Raw genomic sequence first — 19,047 nt, 5'->3', positions numbered from 1 at the left:
CAGCACCACGGACAGAACTCTTGTTAACGGGTAAGCACAAAAACACAAGAACGATAGGAGAGCTCAACATTACATTTAAACTACTCAATCAGAGTTAGGAGTGAAAGTCTCTGATGGCTATTGACTAGAGTAGTGAAGTCAGGTATAGTCAGTAAGAGACGATCTGTGCCTTGTTATATTTCATCACTGAAAATGTCTCTTCACATACTGTACATAGGTTGACCCAAACAGTACAAACATCTTCTGAGCATGACTCCTAATCTTTGTAAAGTTTTGTTCATCGAGAGACGCATAGAACCTCGTCAGTGACATTGTTTTGAATAGTTCTCCAATCACTGCATCAGACTGAAGATCGATAAGCTCAAGTTGCAGGTCAGTTGGAGCGTTGTCCACATTGAAGGTGAAAGGGGAGGAAAGCAACAGCATGTCATTTTCCAACACTTTGAAATCCTCAAAACGACGACAAAACTCACCGCTCAAAGCACGCAGCAGCGATGTATACTTCTCCCCCGGTCATCTGATAGGGAACAGACTAGTAGTGTCAGAAGGTCATCTGATAGGGAACAGACTAGTAGTGTCAGAAGGTCATCTGATAGGGAACAGACTAGTAGTGTCAGAAGGTCATCTGATAGGGAACAGACTAGTAGTGTCGGAAGGTCATCTGATAGGGAACAGACTAGTAGTGTCGGAAGGTCATCTGATAGGGAACAGACTAGTAGTGTCGGAAGGTCATCTGATAGGGAACAGACTAGTAGTGTCGGAAGGTCATCTGATAGGGAACAGGCTAGTAGTGTCGGAAGGTCATCTGATAGGGAACAGACTAGTAGTGTCGGAAGGTCATCTGATAGGGAACAGACTAGTAGTGTCGGAAGGTCATCTGATAGGGAACAGACTAGTAGTGTCAGAAGGTCATCTGATAGGGAACAGACTAGTAGTGTCGGAAGGTCATCTGATAGGGAACAGACTAGTAGTGTCGGAAGATCATCTGATAGGGAACAGACTAATAGTGTCGGAAGGTGGGTGAGATTGTTAGTGAGATTGTTGGCTTCTACAGGAGGACCAATTTTCCCTTGAAGGATTTGACAAGGCTGTACATCTGATGCGCAAAAAGGCCCTTCCCTTGTAGTCTGGAATTCAGTTCATTCATGAGGGCCATGATCTCCACAGTGAAGGCAAAATCAGCCAACCATCCTTTATCTTGCAGCTGAGGGTAATCGACATATTTTCCTTTCATTTGCAAAAACTCAGCAATCTCCGAATCTTCAGGTCCCACACCCTTCTAAGCACCTTCCCCAAACTCAGCCATCTCATGTTTGTGTGGTAGGGGAGATCTGCATGACCCGACTCTGTCTCTTCCAACAGTGAGACAAACTGCCTGTGATTTAAAGATTTTGCTCTTATGAAGTTTACCACTTTAGTGACTGTATCTACAACATGGCTCATTTCCAGAACACATTTCCAGAGCACCTCCTAATGAATAAATCAACAAAGGAAAATAATTTTCTGATCTGGGTTCAGCTCAGCTTCTTGATCTTGTATCCTTTACAAAAGGCCAACGTTTTTTCCAGTCAAGGTTGGGCACCCATCAGTGGTCACACTGGATAAATTTTCAAAACTCAGTCCCAGTTTTGCCACACACTAATTAACCTCCTCCAATAAACATTTCCCTGTGGTGGTGCTCTTCATTGACTGCGCTGAAGCAAGCTCCTCTGTCATTTCAAAGTCTGGGGTTATGCCTCGTAAGAATATCAACAAATGCACTGTGTCACGTGCATCACTGCTCTCATCCAGGGCCAAGGAGAAATAGGTGTTGTTCCATATTCTCTCCGATGTCTTCAACACGCCGTGTCACTGTTCATCTTGACAGGGAAACATTTTCTAACAGCTCTTTCTTGTTGGGGCAAAGTATTGCTGCAGAGTCAAATAAACATTCTTTAATGCATTCGCCCTCAGTGAATGGCTTGCTATGTTTAGCAATTTTGTGGGACAGTATGTAGCTAGCTCTCGCAATTCCGTTGTTTGCTGAATGCAGTTTTGTGAAAAGTCCTTGCTGCTTTTGCATCTGAGAAAGCAACTCTTTCGATGCACTTGCCCTCTGCTCAGAAGACATATTACTATATTTCTCTGCAGGCTTCGTCTGGAAGTGTCGGGACAAGTTGTAGTCTTTCAAGACAGCGATGCTCCCGTTGCACACTAAGCACACAGCTTTCCCTGATACCTCAATAAAGACATATTTGGATGTCCACTCTTGCTGGAACACCCTACATTCATTGTCTACTTTCCTCTTCTTTGAAATCGTTGAAAATGTCATTGTTGTGCAATTTCTACCTAAATACTATTTGTAACTGTGACGTATGTGTCAGCCTGTCGGTCACTGTCTGTCCTCGTGCAGTTGTTATTTATGCATCAAATCCAAATCAAAATCAAATAAAATCAAATCGAGGACAGACAAATAAATGAAGTTGTTATTTATGCATGCCTTCAAAGTAAATGTCCGGCCTTTGCCGAGGCCTGCTCTACACAGACCTGTGCGGCATAGTCAATCAGAAATGCAGTAGGCCTATATGCAGTGGTGGAAAAAATACTCAATTGTCATCATTTGAGTAAAAGTATAGATACCTTAATAGAAAGTTACTCATGTAAAAGTGAAAGTGAGCCAGTAAAATACTAACTGAGTAAAAGTCTTAAAATTATTTGGTTTCAAATATACTTAAGTTTCAAAAGTAAATGGAATTGCTAAGTAAAAGTATAAATAATTTAAAATTCCTTATGTTAATCAAATAAAATCAAAGTGTATGTCACATGCGCCTAATAAAACAGGTGCAGACCTTACGGTGAAATGCTTACTTACAAACACTTAACCAACAATGCAGTTAAGAAAAATAGAGTTAAGAAAATGTTGACTAAATAAACTAAAGTTTAAAAAAGTAACACAATAAAATAACAATAACGAGGCTCCAGTACATACAGGGGTATAGGTACAGAGTCAATGTGCTGGGGTGCAGGTTAGTTGAGGTGGTTTAGTTAATATGTACATGTAGGTAGGGGTAAAGGGGCAAAGGAGACGGTAACATTTTCTTGTTTTTAAAATGTATGGATAGCCAGGGTCACACTCCAACACTCAGACATTATTTACAAAAGATGCATGTGTGTTTAGTGAGTCCGACAGAGGTATTAGGGATGACCACGTGATTTCTTGATAAGTGCATAAATTTGACAATTTTCTTGTCCTGCTAAGCATTTAAAATGTAACGAGTACTTTTGGATGTCAGGGATGTATGGAGTAAATAATAAAATATTTTCTTTAGGAATGTAGTGAAGTAAAAGTAAAAGTTGTCGAAAATATGAATAGTAAATGCTGTAGTGGCCAGATGGAAGTCACTCCTGGAGGAAACTTGGCAGGAAGCATGGTGGTGGCAGCATCATGCTGTGGGGATGTTTTTCAGCGGCAGGGACTGGGAGGCGAGTCAGGATCGAGAGAAAGATGAACGGAGTAAAGGACAGAGAGAGATCCTTGATGAAAACCTTCTCCAGAGTGCTTAGGACCTGAGACTCAGGAAAAGGTTCACCTTCCAACAGGACAACGACCCTAAGCACACAGCCTAAACAACACAGGAGTGGCTTTGGCACAAGTCTCTGAATGTCCTTGAGTGGCCCAGCCAGAGCCCGGACTTGAACCCGATCGAACTTCTCTGGAGAGACCGGACAATAGCTGTGCAGCTACACTCCCCATCCAACCTGACAAAGCTTGAGAGGATCTGCAGAGAAGAATGGGAGAAACTCCCCAAATACAGGTGTCTTGAAGACTTGAGGTTGTAATCGCTGCCAAATGTGCTTCAACAAAGTACTGAGTAAAGGGTCTGAATACTTATGTAAATGTGATCGTTTTAAAAAATATATATAAATATGCAACAAATTCTAAAAACCTGTTTTTGCTTTGTCATTATGGGGTATTGTGTGTAAATGTAATCAATTATAAATTCAGGCTATAACTTAACAAAATGTGTAAAAGTCAAGGGGTCTGAATACATTCCGAATGCGCTATACATATCTAGCCACTCTGCCACCGGGAGAATCTCAATTGCATACTCCTCACGTCCTTTCTCCATGCCTCCTCAAAACCCATAGGATGAGAAAGCCAGAGGTCCCTCCCCTCTGACCTTTTCCTCCAATGGGTTTTGAGAAGGAAGGGGCGGCAGATAACCTAACATAGCAGGCATAAAATAAACACCTGAAACTAGATCTCCTACATAATGGTCTCGATGAGAAGAAACGAAACTGTTGGGGGAATTCAACCAATCCAGTAAATGTGGAGGAGGACTTAAGATGTAGTGTCTTAAGGTCCAAAAGCGGAAGTTGGGTCACAAGCGCTCTTTCCATTTCCCATGAAAACCGGAACATCTGGTTGTTGGGGACTCAGCAGAGGTTAGGCAGCAGGTAGACTAGAGATTAGAGAGGCGAGTCAGCAACTGGAGGGTTGCCAGTTTGAATCCCAGGTCCAAGGCGACAAATCTGTCGGGAAGTGAGCTGGCAACAGGAGTGAGTTCACAAAAATTGTCTGAAAGGGACAAAGTGTGAAAACACCCAAAGAGATTAAGGGGGCTTTCAGACCAAATTGGTTTGGTGTGGTTTTTACAAACTTTGTTCAATTTACCCCCGGGTTCGTTTGGACTGGTGTGAACTAGAGGTCGACCGATTAATCGGAATGGCCGATTAATTAGGGCCAATTTCAAGTTTTCATAACAATCTGAAAAATCTGTATTTTTACAACTTTATTTATCGAGGCAAGTCAGTTAAGAACACATTCTTATTTTCAATGACGGCCAAGGAACGGTGGGTTAACTGCCTTGTTCAGGGGCAGAACGACAGATTTTTACATTGTCAGCTCAGGGATTCAATCTTGCAACCTTATAGTTAACTAGTTCAACGCTCTAACCACCTGCCTCATGAGGAGCCTGCCTGTTACGTGAATACAGTAAGAAGCCAAGGTAAGTTGCTAGCTAGCATTAAACTTATCTTATAAAAAACAATCAATCAATCATAATCACTAGTTATAACTACACATGGTTGATGATATTACTAGTTTATCTAGCATGTCCTGCATTGCATATAAATGATGCGGTGTGCATTCACATAAAAGCACTGTCGTTGCTCAAACGTTTACCTAACCATAAACATTAACGCCTTTCTTAAAATCAATACACAGAAGTATATATTTTTAAACCTGCATATTTAGCTAAAAGAAAGGTTAGCAGGCAATATTATCTAGGTGAAATTGTGTCACTTCTCTTGCGTTCATTGCACGCAGAGTCAGAGTGATATGCAACAGTTTGGCTTGCCCGGCTCCTTGCAAACTAATTTGCCAGAATTGTACGTAATTATTACATCATATTGAAGGTTGTGCAATGTAACAGGAATATTTAGACTTATGGATGCAACCCGTTAGATAAAATACGTAACGGTTCCGTATTTCACTGAAAGAATAAACGTCTTGTTTTCGAAATGATAGTTTCCGGATGCGACCATATTAATGACCTAAGGCTCGTATTTCTGTGTGTTATTATGTTATAATTAAGTCTATGAATTGATAGAGCAGTCTGACTGAGCGGTGGTAGGCACCAGCATTCTCGTAAGCATTCATTCAAACAGCACTTTCGTGCATTTTGCCAGCAGCTCTTCGCAATGCTTCAAGCATTGCGCTGTTTATGACTTCAAGCCTATCAACTCCCGAGATTAGGCTGGTGTAACCGATGTGAAATGGCTAGCTAGTTAGCGGGGTGCGTGCTAATAACGTTTCAAACATCACTCGCTCTGAGACTTGGAGTGGTTGTTCCCCTTGCTCTGCATGGGTAACTCTGCTTCGAGGGTGGCTGTTGTCGATGTGTTGCTGGTTCGAGCCCAGGTAGGAGCGAGGAGAGGGACGGAAGCTATACACTGGCAATACTAAAGTGCCTATAAGAACATCCAATAGTCAAAGGTATATGAAATTCAAATCGTCTAGAGAGAAATAGTCCTATAATAACTACAACCTAAAACTTCTTACCTGGGAATATTGAAGACTCATGTTAAAAGGAACCACCGGCTTTCATATGTTCTCATGTTCTGAGCAAGGAACTTAAACGTTAGCTTTCTTACATGGCACATATTGCACTTTTACTTTCTTCTCCAACACTTTGTTTTTGCATTATTTAAACCAAATTGAACATGTTTCATTATTTATTTGAGGCTAAATTGATTTTATTGATGTATTATATTAAGTTAAAATAAGTGTTCATTCAGTATTGTTGTAATTGTCATTATTACAAATAAATATAAACAATTGTCCGATTAATCGGTATCGGCTTTTTTTGGTCCTCCAATAATCGGTATCGGCGTTGAAAAATCATATTCGGTCGACCTCTAGTGTGATCTGCACTCGGGAGCGCACTAAACAACTCACTGTGATTTGCTCAAAAAGGGTGGTCTCGGGCTGATTCCATTTGTACCATGGTGCGGTTTGCTGCAGGTGAGTATGCAGTCCGAACCAAACCATAACTTGATATCTCTGAAACATTATGTGTATAGCAGTACAATTATGAACACATCTGATGTAGATTAGAGGAGACGGGGACTATTCGGGCAGGGATATATCAATGCTGTGTCATTGGGATATACATTGAGTGTACAAAACATTAGGAACACCATCATATTATTGAATTGCATCCCATTTTTCCCTCAGAACAGCCTCAATTTGTTGGGGCATGGACTCAACAAGGTGTCGAAAATGTTCCACAGGGATTCTGGCCCATGTTGACTCCAATGCTTCCCACAGTTGTGTCTTGTTGGCTGGATGTCCTTTGGGTGGTGGACCATTCTTGATACACACAGGAAACAGTTGAGCGTGAAAAAAACAGCAGTGTTGCAGTTCTTGACCTACTCAAATCGGTACGCCTGGCACCTACTACCATACCCCGTTTAAAGGCACTTAAATTGTTTGTCTTGCCCATCCACCCTCTGAATAGCACACATTCACAATCCATGTCTCAATTGTCTGAAGGCTTAAAAATCCTTCTTTAACCTGTCTCCCCCCTTCATCTATACTGATTAACGTGGATTTAACAAGCGACATCAATAAGGGATTATAGCTTTCACCTGAATTCACCTGGTCAGTCTATGTTCCTAACATTTTGTTCACTCAGTGTACACACTACAGAATAGAGAGCAATAGTAATGGCCTCTTTTTGGAGACACCAACTCCGCCATGGTTTGTTGAACAAAGTCTATGGGAAAGTGAATAGAGTTTTTGCAGGGGTTTTGGATAAACGCTGAAAATAAAGTCTGTGGTAAACACAGGCTTAGTATATCTTATACGTTTTGTTCTCATCTTCATCAGTTTATGCCACTTTTTGTGAATTTTGAAGCATTTATGTAATGCACATCAACGCACATGTTAACTGACTAACATTATCTCATAGAACAAAACACATAAGATCTCATAAGCCTATTGGGAGTTTATTCCAAAACCCTATTCTTTCCCATTAATTTTGCTCATGGGAATGACTGAAGGAACCAGAGGTAAATCATTTCAGTGTTTTAGGACTACAAGTTGGTGAGATCCATATACCCTATTCACATTTGTCCATGTACTTTTTGGCCAATTAATATTTCCTATTAGATTACAAGATAAAAAAAAACGAGTAAAGAGTCATTCCTCTTTTATTTTCTTTGAATCTGAAATCAAACAACATAAACTGTTTCGCTTTTTGTTTTTACTGTCTAAAGGAAATATGAAATAATGAAAAACGGAGTAATAATTTGATTATTCAAACGTTGCGTTTTTAATGATCGGTTCTGGTTCACATAACATGATAAATGGGTGTTTATGATGTTTTTGATCTTACATATTATGTAATCGAATAAACATTATGTAATCGAATAAACAGCTAAATGTTATTTATTGATTTGTTTGTTTCTCGTTCCATTGATTGATGATTCACAGTTACCGTAGTTAGTCATGTGCCCAGTCCAAATTGGCCTAGGTCAGTGAGTAAGCCACTTTTACAACCTTAAGCACTTTAACCTGTAGTCTATATAATTGTGGATAGGCTCAATAACATGCAACTGATCCCCACAAGCTTCAGTGCCTAGGATCTCAGACAACATAACCACTCGATTTTTACAGGAAGGCATGATTGTTATTCGATATTACATTATAGAGGAATTTAATCATGTGCTGGTGGAAATCGCGCGTCATGACCAATGATCTTCACAGCAGTCATGACCCATTGAGAACTGTTTCTAGTTTTGCCTGTGTCAGGATCTGGGCACTTCTGATAAGCCTATAAACTACATCAATAATTAGGTATGATATAAAAACGGAGCTCTGTCCACGGATCTATGAGCATGATGTGTACTTTGAAACGCTCCAATGCGCTATCGAGCGTTTAAGACTTGACTCCTTCGGTCTGCTGTACTGCGTCACCTTCAGTGACAGTCCCAGAGAAAAGTGTTTCACAGTTCGACAACCAAGTTGGCTATTAGGCCATTAGCATATGGTTTACAATGTTTGTTAATCAAAATATGTAGGCTAGTACGCCGTTACAATCCGTGCTTGATTGTAAATTAGGAGGTGCATTGCATTTGCGTAGTGGCAGAGGTGGAAAAAGTACCCAATTGTCATACTTGAGTAAAAGTAAAGATACCATAATAGAAAATGACTCAAGTAAAAGTGAAAGTCACCCAGTAAAATACTCAAGTAAAAGTATTTGGTATCAAATCTGCTTAAGTATCAAAAGTAAAAGTAAAAATATGTTCTAATTACTTATATTAGGCAAACCAAATGGCACAGTATTCTTTATTTTTAATTTTTTATAAATGTAAGGATAGTCAAGGGCACCCTCCAACACATAATTTTCAAATGAACAGCAAAGGTGCATGGGTAAGATCATTGGGGAAGCCCCCCCCCCCCCCCCTCCCCCCAATATTACAACATAATGTATGCATTGTGATAACTGTGTTGCTTGCTCTATAACCTGAAAATGTATATGCCTTGCGACCATGATATATAGGCCTAAAGGCCAAGACGATAAGAAGACACAGTGGCAGAATAAATTCAACCACAACTTTGTGGCAACCTCTGTCCAGTGAAGTCCACAAAGCATATTGCATGTACAGTAATCGAAAGTTACATGACCAACAGCATGGTCAAGCAAGTTAATGTTTCCGACATTTTCGGACCACTAAACAACTATTGATTTAGAACCACACAGAGTTACCACAAGTCGTAAAGAAAACAGGAGCTGCTTCCACTATTCCAGCAGCATTTCAACTTCAACATTTCAGCATCATCAAATCACCTCTGCTTAGTCTAATACAGTGTCAACTAAAAGATACCAACAACAATTTAGTCCAATCAACGTAAGCGAAATATGTGGCTGTCTGTGGTTCTGATTTCTGTGTGTGTGTGTGTGTGTGTGTGTGTGTGTGTGTGTGTGTGTGCATGTGCGTTTGTTCAAGTAAAAAAACATGTTGACTCCCCTTACTTGTAGAGAAACGCCAATGCCATCCTCCTCTTTTTCATGTTGACGAAACGGTCCATAACTCTGTCATACAGTACACGCTTTTATTTTTTGTTGTCCTAGGCCACCTGGCTAAAATGCTTGCTCGTTAGCCTAACTTCCATTCATGATCAACGTTAGCTAGTTAACATTAGCTTTCTACATCTAGCTACATATTGAACTTCCATCCTCTCAGGCCACAGCAACAACAATGTATGAATTAATGGTTGGATCAGAATTGCCTTGATAATCATTGGCCAGTAGGAAGAATTAAGTAAAACCACAAGTCCAAATCCCTATCTCCATCCATGGCTAATTTAGGAAAGGGAGAATTTTAGCTAGCTAGCCACCGGAGGTCAACAACACAATGAGATGCAACAATTCAAGTTTTACTGTCAATTGCGTTTGCTCTCAATGGGATTTCTTAGGAGTGATGCAAAATCCAAGTTGTCTTCCCTTATCGCCAGGACCATTCACAGTTGAGCTCGCTCAGTTTAGCTCAATGCTGAATGGCAAAATTGTTATGCTTTTTTGTCTAAGGGAGGCCAGATGCTCGCTGGCTTCCCTCGCCTTCAATGCTACGGGCGGCAACAATGTCATACTCGTTTGGACCAGACAGCATCAGATAGATGGCCTACACACAGAGAGACAGCGGGGAGCTGTTTCGCTTGCTTGGATGCTTTCTCTTGTGAGATACATTGAGCCTCTTGCGAATTGAAGGAAAATTATGAAACACAGAGAGACGAAAGATACACTATTTTATGTTTGTTTTATTGGTCAATGTTTTTGGGAAGCCTGGCTTCCCTTGGCATCCATGAATACACACCACTGCAAATAAAGCATTTGTGTTTAGTGAGTCCGCCAGATCAGAGGCCGTAGGGATGACCAGGGATGTTCTCTAGATAAGTGTGTGAACTGGCCCCTTTTCCTGTAATTTTAAGCATGTAACAAGTACTTTTGGGTGTCAGGGAAAATATATGGATAAAAAGTATATTATTTTCTTTGTGAATGTAGTGGAGTAAAAGTAAAAGTTGTCAAAAATATAAATAGTAAAGTACAGATACCAAAAAAAATTGTACTTTAAAGTATTTTTGACTTAAGTACTTTATACCACTGCGTAGTGGCATAGAGCAGAAGAGTAGAGGCACTTATAGAAGTTACACACATGGGGAACATTTTTAGTAGCCTTGTGTCTGGGTAAAATGCGGCCTTTTATAAAATGCATTTCATGCAATTCTATGTAATTTTACATGACTGGAGACTGGCAGAATCTATTTTAATACCACACATATGACAGGCTACTTTGACACTGAAAAGATGAGAATTTGGACACTTTTCCCTCAAGAATTTCCATCCATCTTTCCTTCAATTATGACCAGTTTCCCAGTCCCTGCCGATTAAAAACATCCCCACAGCATGATGCTGCCACCACCATCCTTCACTGTGGGGATGATGTTCTCGAGGTGATGAGAGGTGTTGGGTTTGTGCCAGACATAGCGTTTTCCTTGATGGCCAAAAATATCAATTTTAGACTCATCTGACCAGACTACCTTCTACCATATGTTTGGGGAGTCTCCCACATGCCTTTTGGCAAACACCAAACATGTTTGCTTATTTATTTCTTTAAGCAATGGTTTTTTTCTGGCCACTCTTCCGTAAAGCCCAGCTCTGTGGAGTGTATGGCTTAAAGTGGTATTATGGACAGATACTCCAATCTCCGCTGTGGAGCTTTGAAGCTCCTTCAGGGTTATCTTTCGTCTCTTTGTTGCCTCTCTGATTAATGCCCTCCTTGCCTGGTTCGTGAGTTTTGGTGGGCGGCTCTCTATTGGCAGGTTTGTTGTGGTGCCATATTCTTTAATTATTTTATAATGGATTTAATGGTGCTGCGTGGGATGTTCAAAGTTTCAGATATTTTTTTATGACCCAACCCTGATCTGTACTTCTCCACAACTTTGTCCCTGACCGGTTTGGAGAGCTCCTTGGTATTCATAGTGCTGCTTGCTTTGTTATGCCCCTTTCTTAGTGGTGTTGCAGACTTTGGGGCCTTTCAGAACAGGTGTATACTGAGATCATGTGACAGATCATGTGACACTTAGATTGCACACAGGTGGACTTTATGTGGTTGCACCAGATCTTATTTAGGGGCTTAATAGCAAAGGGGTTGAATACATATGCATGTACCACTTTTCAGTTTTTATTTTATTTTTTTAAATTTTGAAACAAGTAATTTTTTACATGAAATTCTAATAAAAATCAATTTAAATTGTAGGTTGTAATGCAACAAAATAGAAAAAATGCAAAGGGGGTGAATGCTTTTGCAAGGCACTGTAGGTGTGTGGAGACATATTGTACTCTACAATATGAGGACATTTTTGTCCTAAAAATGCTTTCCAGTTTCACCGACTCACCCAATAATGCGCAGCTTACTCACTGATGATGGCTGATGCCCTTGTGCCAAAAGCCTTTCTCTCTCTTGTTTTACTTTGTAAAACCTTGTTACTTTGTAAAACAATATTTGGAATTTGATCAAATATTTTTGGTAGCCTACAGCAGACAGATTAGAGCAGGGGTACTCAAGTACTATTTGAGAAGGTCTTTATATATACCACTTGGGTCCTGTTTCAGTAATAATGATATCAGACCTTCTTGTTGCGTGTCTGATAACCTACCATTGATATAGGAGTGGTTAAAACAAGCTAAAGTCCTTTGAGTATATCAAAAAAAGTGTTGTATACTTCCACTGGTATGCCATCCAGCCCTGGAGTTTTCCCATCTTTAAAGGCCCCAATTGCCTCAAGCAGTTCCTCCTCTGTAATTTGGCCTTCACATGAGTCTTTCTGTACAGATATTAATTTTACATTATTATTAGGAAAAACATCCATACAATTAGTTTCAGTTAGTGGAGATGGAGGAGTCTGAAATGAAAACATATTCTTAAAGTACTTTACTTCCTCTTTCAAAATATAATTTGGTGAATCATGTGTGACTCCATCATTTGTAACAAGTTTTAATACTTTTTTTTTTGGTAGCATTTCTATATTGAAGATTGACAAATAATTTGGTGCATTTTTCCCCATATTCCATCCAGTTCGCTTTATTTTTAAAATATAATATAATATATATATTACACTAGATCTTTCTTGAATAAGTTCCTCCTTTTCCTCTAACTTATTCTGTGCCTCTATAGTACAATTTTTATTGCTATGTAACTGTACTGTTAGTCCTTCAATTTCCTTTGTTAATATGGACTCTTTTGATCTAAATTGCTTTTGTTTTATAGATGAGTACTGAATTGCATTGCCTCTAAAGGCACATTTAAAAGTGTCCCATACAGTAAGGGGATCTGCTGTACCTATGTTATGTCTGATACCGGGAGTTATTTTATTATTAACTCTGTTCTGGGTCCGGATCCAGTCTGCGGTCCGCCAGTTGAGTATGGAGGGATTAGAGTCTTTTCTTTTCAGCAGGAGCCATTTGCTCTCCAACCTGTGTTTTCCCACGATTGTATTTGAAATATTAACAAATTAACGGAGGCAACTTGATTGAACTTTGATCGCTTTTATTCAAAAATGTTCCATTACAAAAAGTATCAATTATTTTTCATGCCAAGAGAGGTACCAGATCTGGCCAGATAGGTTCCGGATCCTGTTCCGGTAGGATCCGGCTCAAATTAATCACTGGTTATAATGCAGGGGCGCAGAGCAGCTCGCAATATAGCTGCATGAGGTACAGTGCCTTGCGAAAGTATTCGGCCCCCTTGAACTTTGCGACCTTTTGCCACATTTCAGGCTTCAAACATAAAGATATAAAACTGTATTTTTTTGTGAAGAATCCACAACAAGTGGGACACAATCATGAAGTGGAACGACATTTATTGGATATTTCAAACTTTTTTAACAAATCAAAAACTGAAAAATTGGGCGTGCAAAATTATTCAGCCCCTTTACTTTCAGTGCAGCAAACTCTTTCCAGAAGTTCAGTGAGGATCTCTGAATGATCCAATGTTGACCTAAATGACTAATGATGATAAATACAATCCACCTGTGTGTAATCAAGTCTCCGTATAAATGCACCTGCACTGTGATAGTCTCAGAGGTCCGTTAAAAGCGCAGAGAGCATCATGAAGAACAAGGAACACACCAGGCAGGTCCGAGATACTGTTGTGAAGAAGTTTAAAGCCGGATTTGGATACAAAAAGATTTCCCAAGCTTTAAACATCCCAAGGAGCACTGTGCAAGCGATAATATTGAAATGGAAGGAGTATCAGACCACTGCAAATCTACCAAGACCTGGCCGTCCCTCTAAACTTTCAGCTCATACAAGGAGAAGACTGATCAGAGATGCAGCCAAGAGGCCCATGATCACTCTGGATGAACTGCAGAGATCTACAGCTGAGGTGGGAGACTCTGTCCATAGGACAACAATCAGTCGTATATTGCACAAATCTGGCCTTTATGGAAGAGTGGCAAGAAGAAAGCCATTTTTTAAAGATATCCATAAAAAGTGTCGTTTAAAGTTTGCCACAAGCCACCTGGGAGACACACCAAACATGTGGAAGAAGGTGCTCTGGTCAGATGAAACCAAAATTTAACTTTTTGGCAACAATGCAAAACGTTATGTTTGGCGTAAAAGCAACACAGCTGAACACACCATCCCCACTGTCAAACATGGTGGTGGCAGCATCATGGTTTGGGCCTGCTTTTCTTCAGCAGGGACAGGGAAGATGGTTAAAATTGATGGGAAGATGGATGGAGCCAAATATAGGACCATTCTGGAAGAAAACCTGATGGAGTCTGCAAAAGACCTGAGACTGGGACGGAGATTTGTCTTCCAACAAGACAATGATCCAAAACATAAAGCAAAATCTACAATGGAATGGTTCAAAAATAAACATATCCAGGTGTTAGAATGGCCAAGTCAAAGTCCAGACCTGAATCCAATCGAGAATCTGTGGAAAGAACTGAAAACTGCTGTTCACAAATGCTCTCCATCCAACCTCACTGAGCTCGAGCTGTTTTGCAAGGAGGAATGGGAAAAAAATTCAGTCTCTCGATGTGCAAAACTGATAGAGACATACCCCAAGCGACTTACAGCTGTAATCGCAGCAAAAGGTGGCGCTACAAAGTATTAACTTAAGGGGGCTGAATAATTTTGCACGCCCAATTTTTCAGTTTTTGATTTGTTAAAAAAGTTTGAAATATCCAATAAATGTCGTTCCACTTTATGATTGTGTCCCACTTGTTGTTGATTCTTCACAAAAAAATACAGTTTTATATCTTTATGTTTGAAGCCTGAAATGTGGCAAAAGGTCGCAAAGTTCAAGGGGGCCGAATACTTTCGCAAGGCACTGTATGTCAGATAATTCACTTCCCAGTGATTTCACAAGTTGGTATTTTTGCAGTAGCCTGGCCTTGATTGTCAGGGAAATGTTTAGTAGAAATATAGGCTACTTTGACTGGACAATTAGCCTAGGATATGAAAAAGCTACTATTGAATAGGCCAAAAGCCTATCTATTGAGTGATATTAATAATTGAGGACGGGGTTTATAGAGTATTCCATGGTGTTCAGCTCTAAACCAGTGGTGTTGGTCAATAGGTAATGCGTCCATCTGGCGTGCTTGAGGCTTGACTCAAATACAACATTGATTTAGGGCCTATGCGCACCATAGATGGGTTACATAGGCCTATAGGCTATGTCATTGTTGGATGGTCTAAATAATGTAAAGCTATTGTGTGACAATGTATTTTTGTGGTACATTTCCCACCTATAGTTACTTTAACAAAATTACATGAAACAAATTCATAGATCCAATGATTTATAGTCTGTAAACTATAGGACATGGTGCCGTTACATCGTTTGATGCGTATTCGCGGGATTCGTGGGCTACCCCACTGATAAATGGTAATCCCTTAACTCGGAACAGCCTAAGCTCATATATTTAGGCCTATAATAAGCTCCAATATGTCCGCTCATGGTGACATTTAAGATGCTTATATGTGGAGGTGTTGCCTGAACAAAACGTGTGTGCTATACTGTAGGCTTGCTTATAAACAATTTGTTTATCATCTCAGGCACTGGCCTCTAATTGGCACTGAGCTGTTTTACCTGTATTCGGACAGGTTCAGAATCCCGGACAGCGTTGATAAAGGACGCAGGTGCTGATGAGAGACAACGGGTGAGATGAGAGGCAATGGGCGGGACTCATAGCCTCTATTATTGAGACAGGCCTTGCTTGACGCTGGATGTGCTATTGTTTCTGAGAGCTTGTTCCCTCTGCAGGTCTCGACAAGGAAGTATTGCCAGCAGACCTCCACATGGCGTTTATACATTGGCTGGTTACCTGCATTAAAAGGCGATGTTTCGAAATGGAGGCGCGCAACTCCAGGGAGGAGATAAGCACTACTCCGAGCCCAGGACAAGATGGAAGGCTATAGGATACAAAGCACTCCAGCTCTGCTGTTGAGATATGGTCATTTCCAAACCCTTATATGTTTTTTTAACCTTTATTTAACTTGGCAAGTCAGTTAAGAACAAATTCTTATTTACAATTATTTACAAACCCTAACCCAGACGACACTGGGCCAATTGTGTGCCGCCCTATGGGGACTCCCAATCACGGCTGGTTGTGATACAGCCTGGAATCGAACCAGGGTCTGTAGTGACACCTCTAGCACTGAGATGCAGTGTCTTAGACCGCTCGGGAGCCCACTAACACAGCGTGAGGTATTTAGGCAATGTCATCCTGTTTACATTTATACCCGACTTTTCGCTGTTCCTCCAGCCTCGACTAGCCTACTGTTGAGGATGTTGACCTACGAACGTGCGAACAGGCTGCCTCTTCAACACCCAGACACAGCTCTTTACCTCGAATCTCAGAATGCCACTACTACCCGCGACAGCAGCCTTTCAGATAACACACTCTAGCCCTGCTAAAAGGGACGATTTTCCAATTAGGCCTGCCTCAAACTCTGGCGTGAGTAAACTTAAGTGGCCTTTAAGTCCAGCAGGACAGATGCACAGTGTCAATAGACCTATGGATGCAATTAGGCCTACAGCTTGACCTGGTAGGATATAGAGACGGACACCATGGAATACTGCAGAAATAAATCCTCAATTATATGCTATATGCTACCATAGGTCTATTAATTTGTAGCTTAATGTAATCATAGGCTATTGTCCAGATAGAAATATAGGCTACGATACATTTTCCCCACAATACTGCAAAAATACCCTAAGAAGTCATTTATCCAATCGCTGGAGATTTAGGAAGCGTGGAATTCTAGAAAACAGCTGCTGGTTGTCAGCGAAGAGCAGCACAGAGAGATGTAGAGGAAAGTCTGTTTAAGTTGAAATTATCCACTTGTAGGCGTAGGATACTTTTTATCTGTTACTCAATACTTTGCTGAAGCACCTTTGGCAGCGATTACAGCCTCGAGTCGTCTTTGGTATGACGCTATAAGCTTGGCACACCTGTATTTGGGGAGTTTCTGCCATTTTTATCTGCAGATCCTCTCAAACTCTGTCAGGTTCGATGGGGAGCATTGCTGCACAACTTTGTTCAGGTCTCTCCAGAGATGTTTGATCGGGTTCGAGTCCGGGCTCTGGCTGGGAAACTCAAGGATATTCAGAGACTTGTCCTGAAGCAATTCCTGCATTGTCTTGGCTGTGTGCTTAGGGTCATTGTCCTATTGGAATGTGAACCTTCACCCCAGTCTGAGGTCCTGAGCTCTCTGGATCATATATTCAATAAGGATCGCTCTGTACTTTGCTCCGTTCATCTTTCCCTCGATCCTGACTAGTCTCCCAGTCCCTGCTGCTGAAAAACATCCCCACAGCATGATGCTGCTACCCCCATGCTTCACTGTAGTGATGCTGCCAGGTTTCATATAGATGTGACAATTGGCATTCAGCCCAATCTTGGTTTCACCAGACCAGAGAATCTTGTTTCTCATGGTCAGAGTTTTTAGGTGCCTTATGGCAAACTCCAAGCGGGTTGTCATATGCCTTTTACTGAGGAGTGGATTCCGTCTGGCCACTCTACCATAAAGGCCTGATTGGTGGAGTGCTGCAGAGATGGGTTGTACTTTTGGAAGGTTCTCCCATATCCACAGAGGAACTCTGGAGCTCTTTCAGAGTGACCATCTGGTTCTTGGTCACCTCCCTGACCAACGCCCTTCTCCCCCGATTGCTCAGTTTGGCCGGGCAGCCAGCTCTAGGAAGAGTCTTGGGAGTTCTAAACTTTTTCCATTTAAGAATGATGGTTGGCCATTGTGTTCTTGGGGAGCTTCAAAGCTGCTGAAATATTTTAGTACCCATCCCCAGATCTGTGCCTCGACACAATCCTGTCTTGGAGCTCTATGGACAATTTCTTCAACCTCATGGCTTGGTTTTTGCTCTGACATGCACTGTCAACTGTGGGACCTTATATAGACAGGTGTGTGCCTTTCCAAATAATTTCCAATCAACTGAATTTACCACAGGTGGACTCCAAATCAAGTTGTAGAAACATCTCAAGGATGATCCATGGAAACAAGATGCACCTGAGCTCAATTTCGAGTGTAATAGCAAAGGGTCCGAATACTTATGTAAATAAGGTATCCGTGTTTTATTTTTAATATATTTGAAAAAATGTCTAAAAACCTGTTTTCACTTTGTAATTATGGGGTATTGTGTGTAGATTGATGAGGATTTTTTATTTATTTAATCCATTTTAGAGTAAGGCTGCAAGATTACAAAATGTGGAAAATGTCAAGTGGTCTGAATACTTCCTGAATGCACTGTAATTTGAAAAATAAACATTGTAAACCATAGCCTAGCATACCTCATTCGCAATTTGGTTTTTGATGTGTGAGGCACTTTTCCCCGGGACTGTCTGGAGGTGACAGTCCAGGAGAGACTGGCGGATCAGGGCCTAGTTTCCCAGTTGAGATGTACAGTACCAGTCAAAAGTTTGGACACACCTTCTCATTCAAGGGTTTTTCTTTATTTGTCCTATTTTCTACATTGTAGAATAATAGTGAAGACAATCAAAACTATGAAATAACACATATGGAATTATGGAGTAACCAAAAAAGTGTTAAACAAATCAAAATATATATTACATTTGAGATTCTTCAAAGTAGCCACCCTTTACCTTGAAGACAGTTTGAAGGCAAAAACCCTTGAATGAGTAGGTGTGTCCAAACTTTTGACTGGTAATGTAATTTAAAGGGGAAATCGGCAGTTACTACATCCATTTTTGGATTGATAAATGAATGATATGTACTCATTGATTCTTGAAGAATATAACTTGTAAAGGCATCATGAGCTTAGTTCAACTGTCAAGCCCCATCAGAACCCAAAATGTAAGCTTGTTTTACTCCAACGTTTGTAAACAAGAACAAGCTTGTGTGCGCAGCGCTGACGTCACACACAGAGCCCAACAAAAACCAGTAGGAGATTCAACCAAAAACAAATGAGGAAAAGTGTGATTGAGTGAATATTCATCAGTTTACTAACTCCTGTTACATT

This window comes from Oncorhynchus clarkii, chromosome 4 (assembly GCF_045791955.1).
Source record: "Oncorhynchus clarkii lewisi isolate Uvic-CL-2024 chromosome 4, UVic_Ocla_1.0, whole genome shotgun sequence".
NCBI classification, from domain to species: Eukaryota; Metazoa; Chordata; class Actinopteri; order Salmoniformes; family Salmonidae; genus Oncorhynchus; species Oncorhynchus clarkii.
This window is presented reverse-complemented; position numbering follows the sequence as displayed.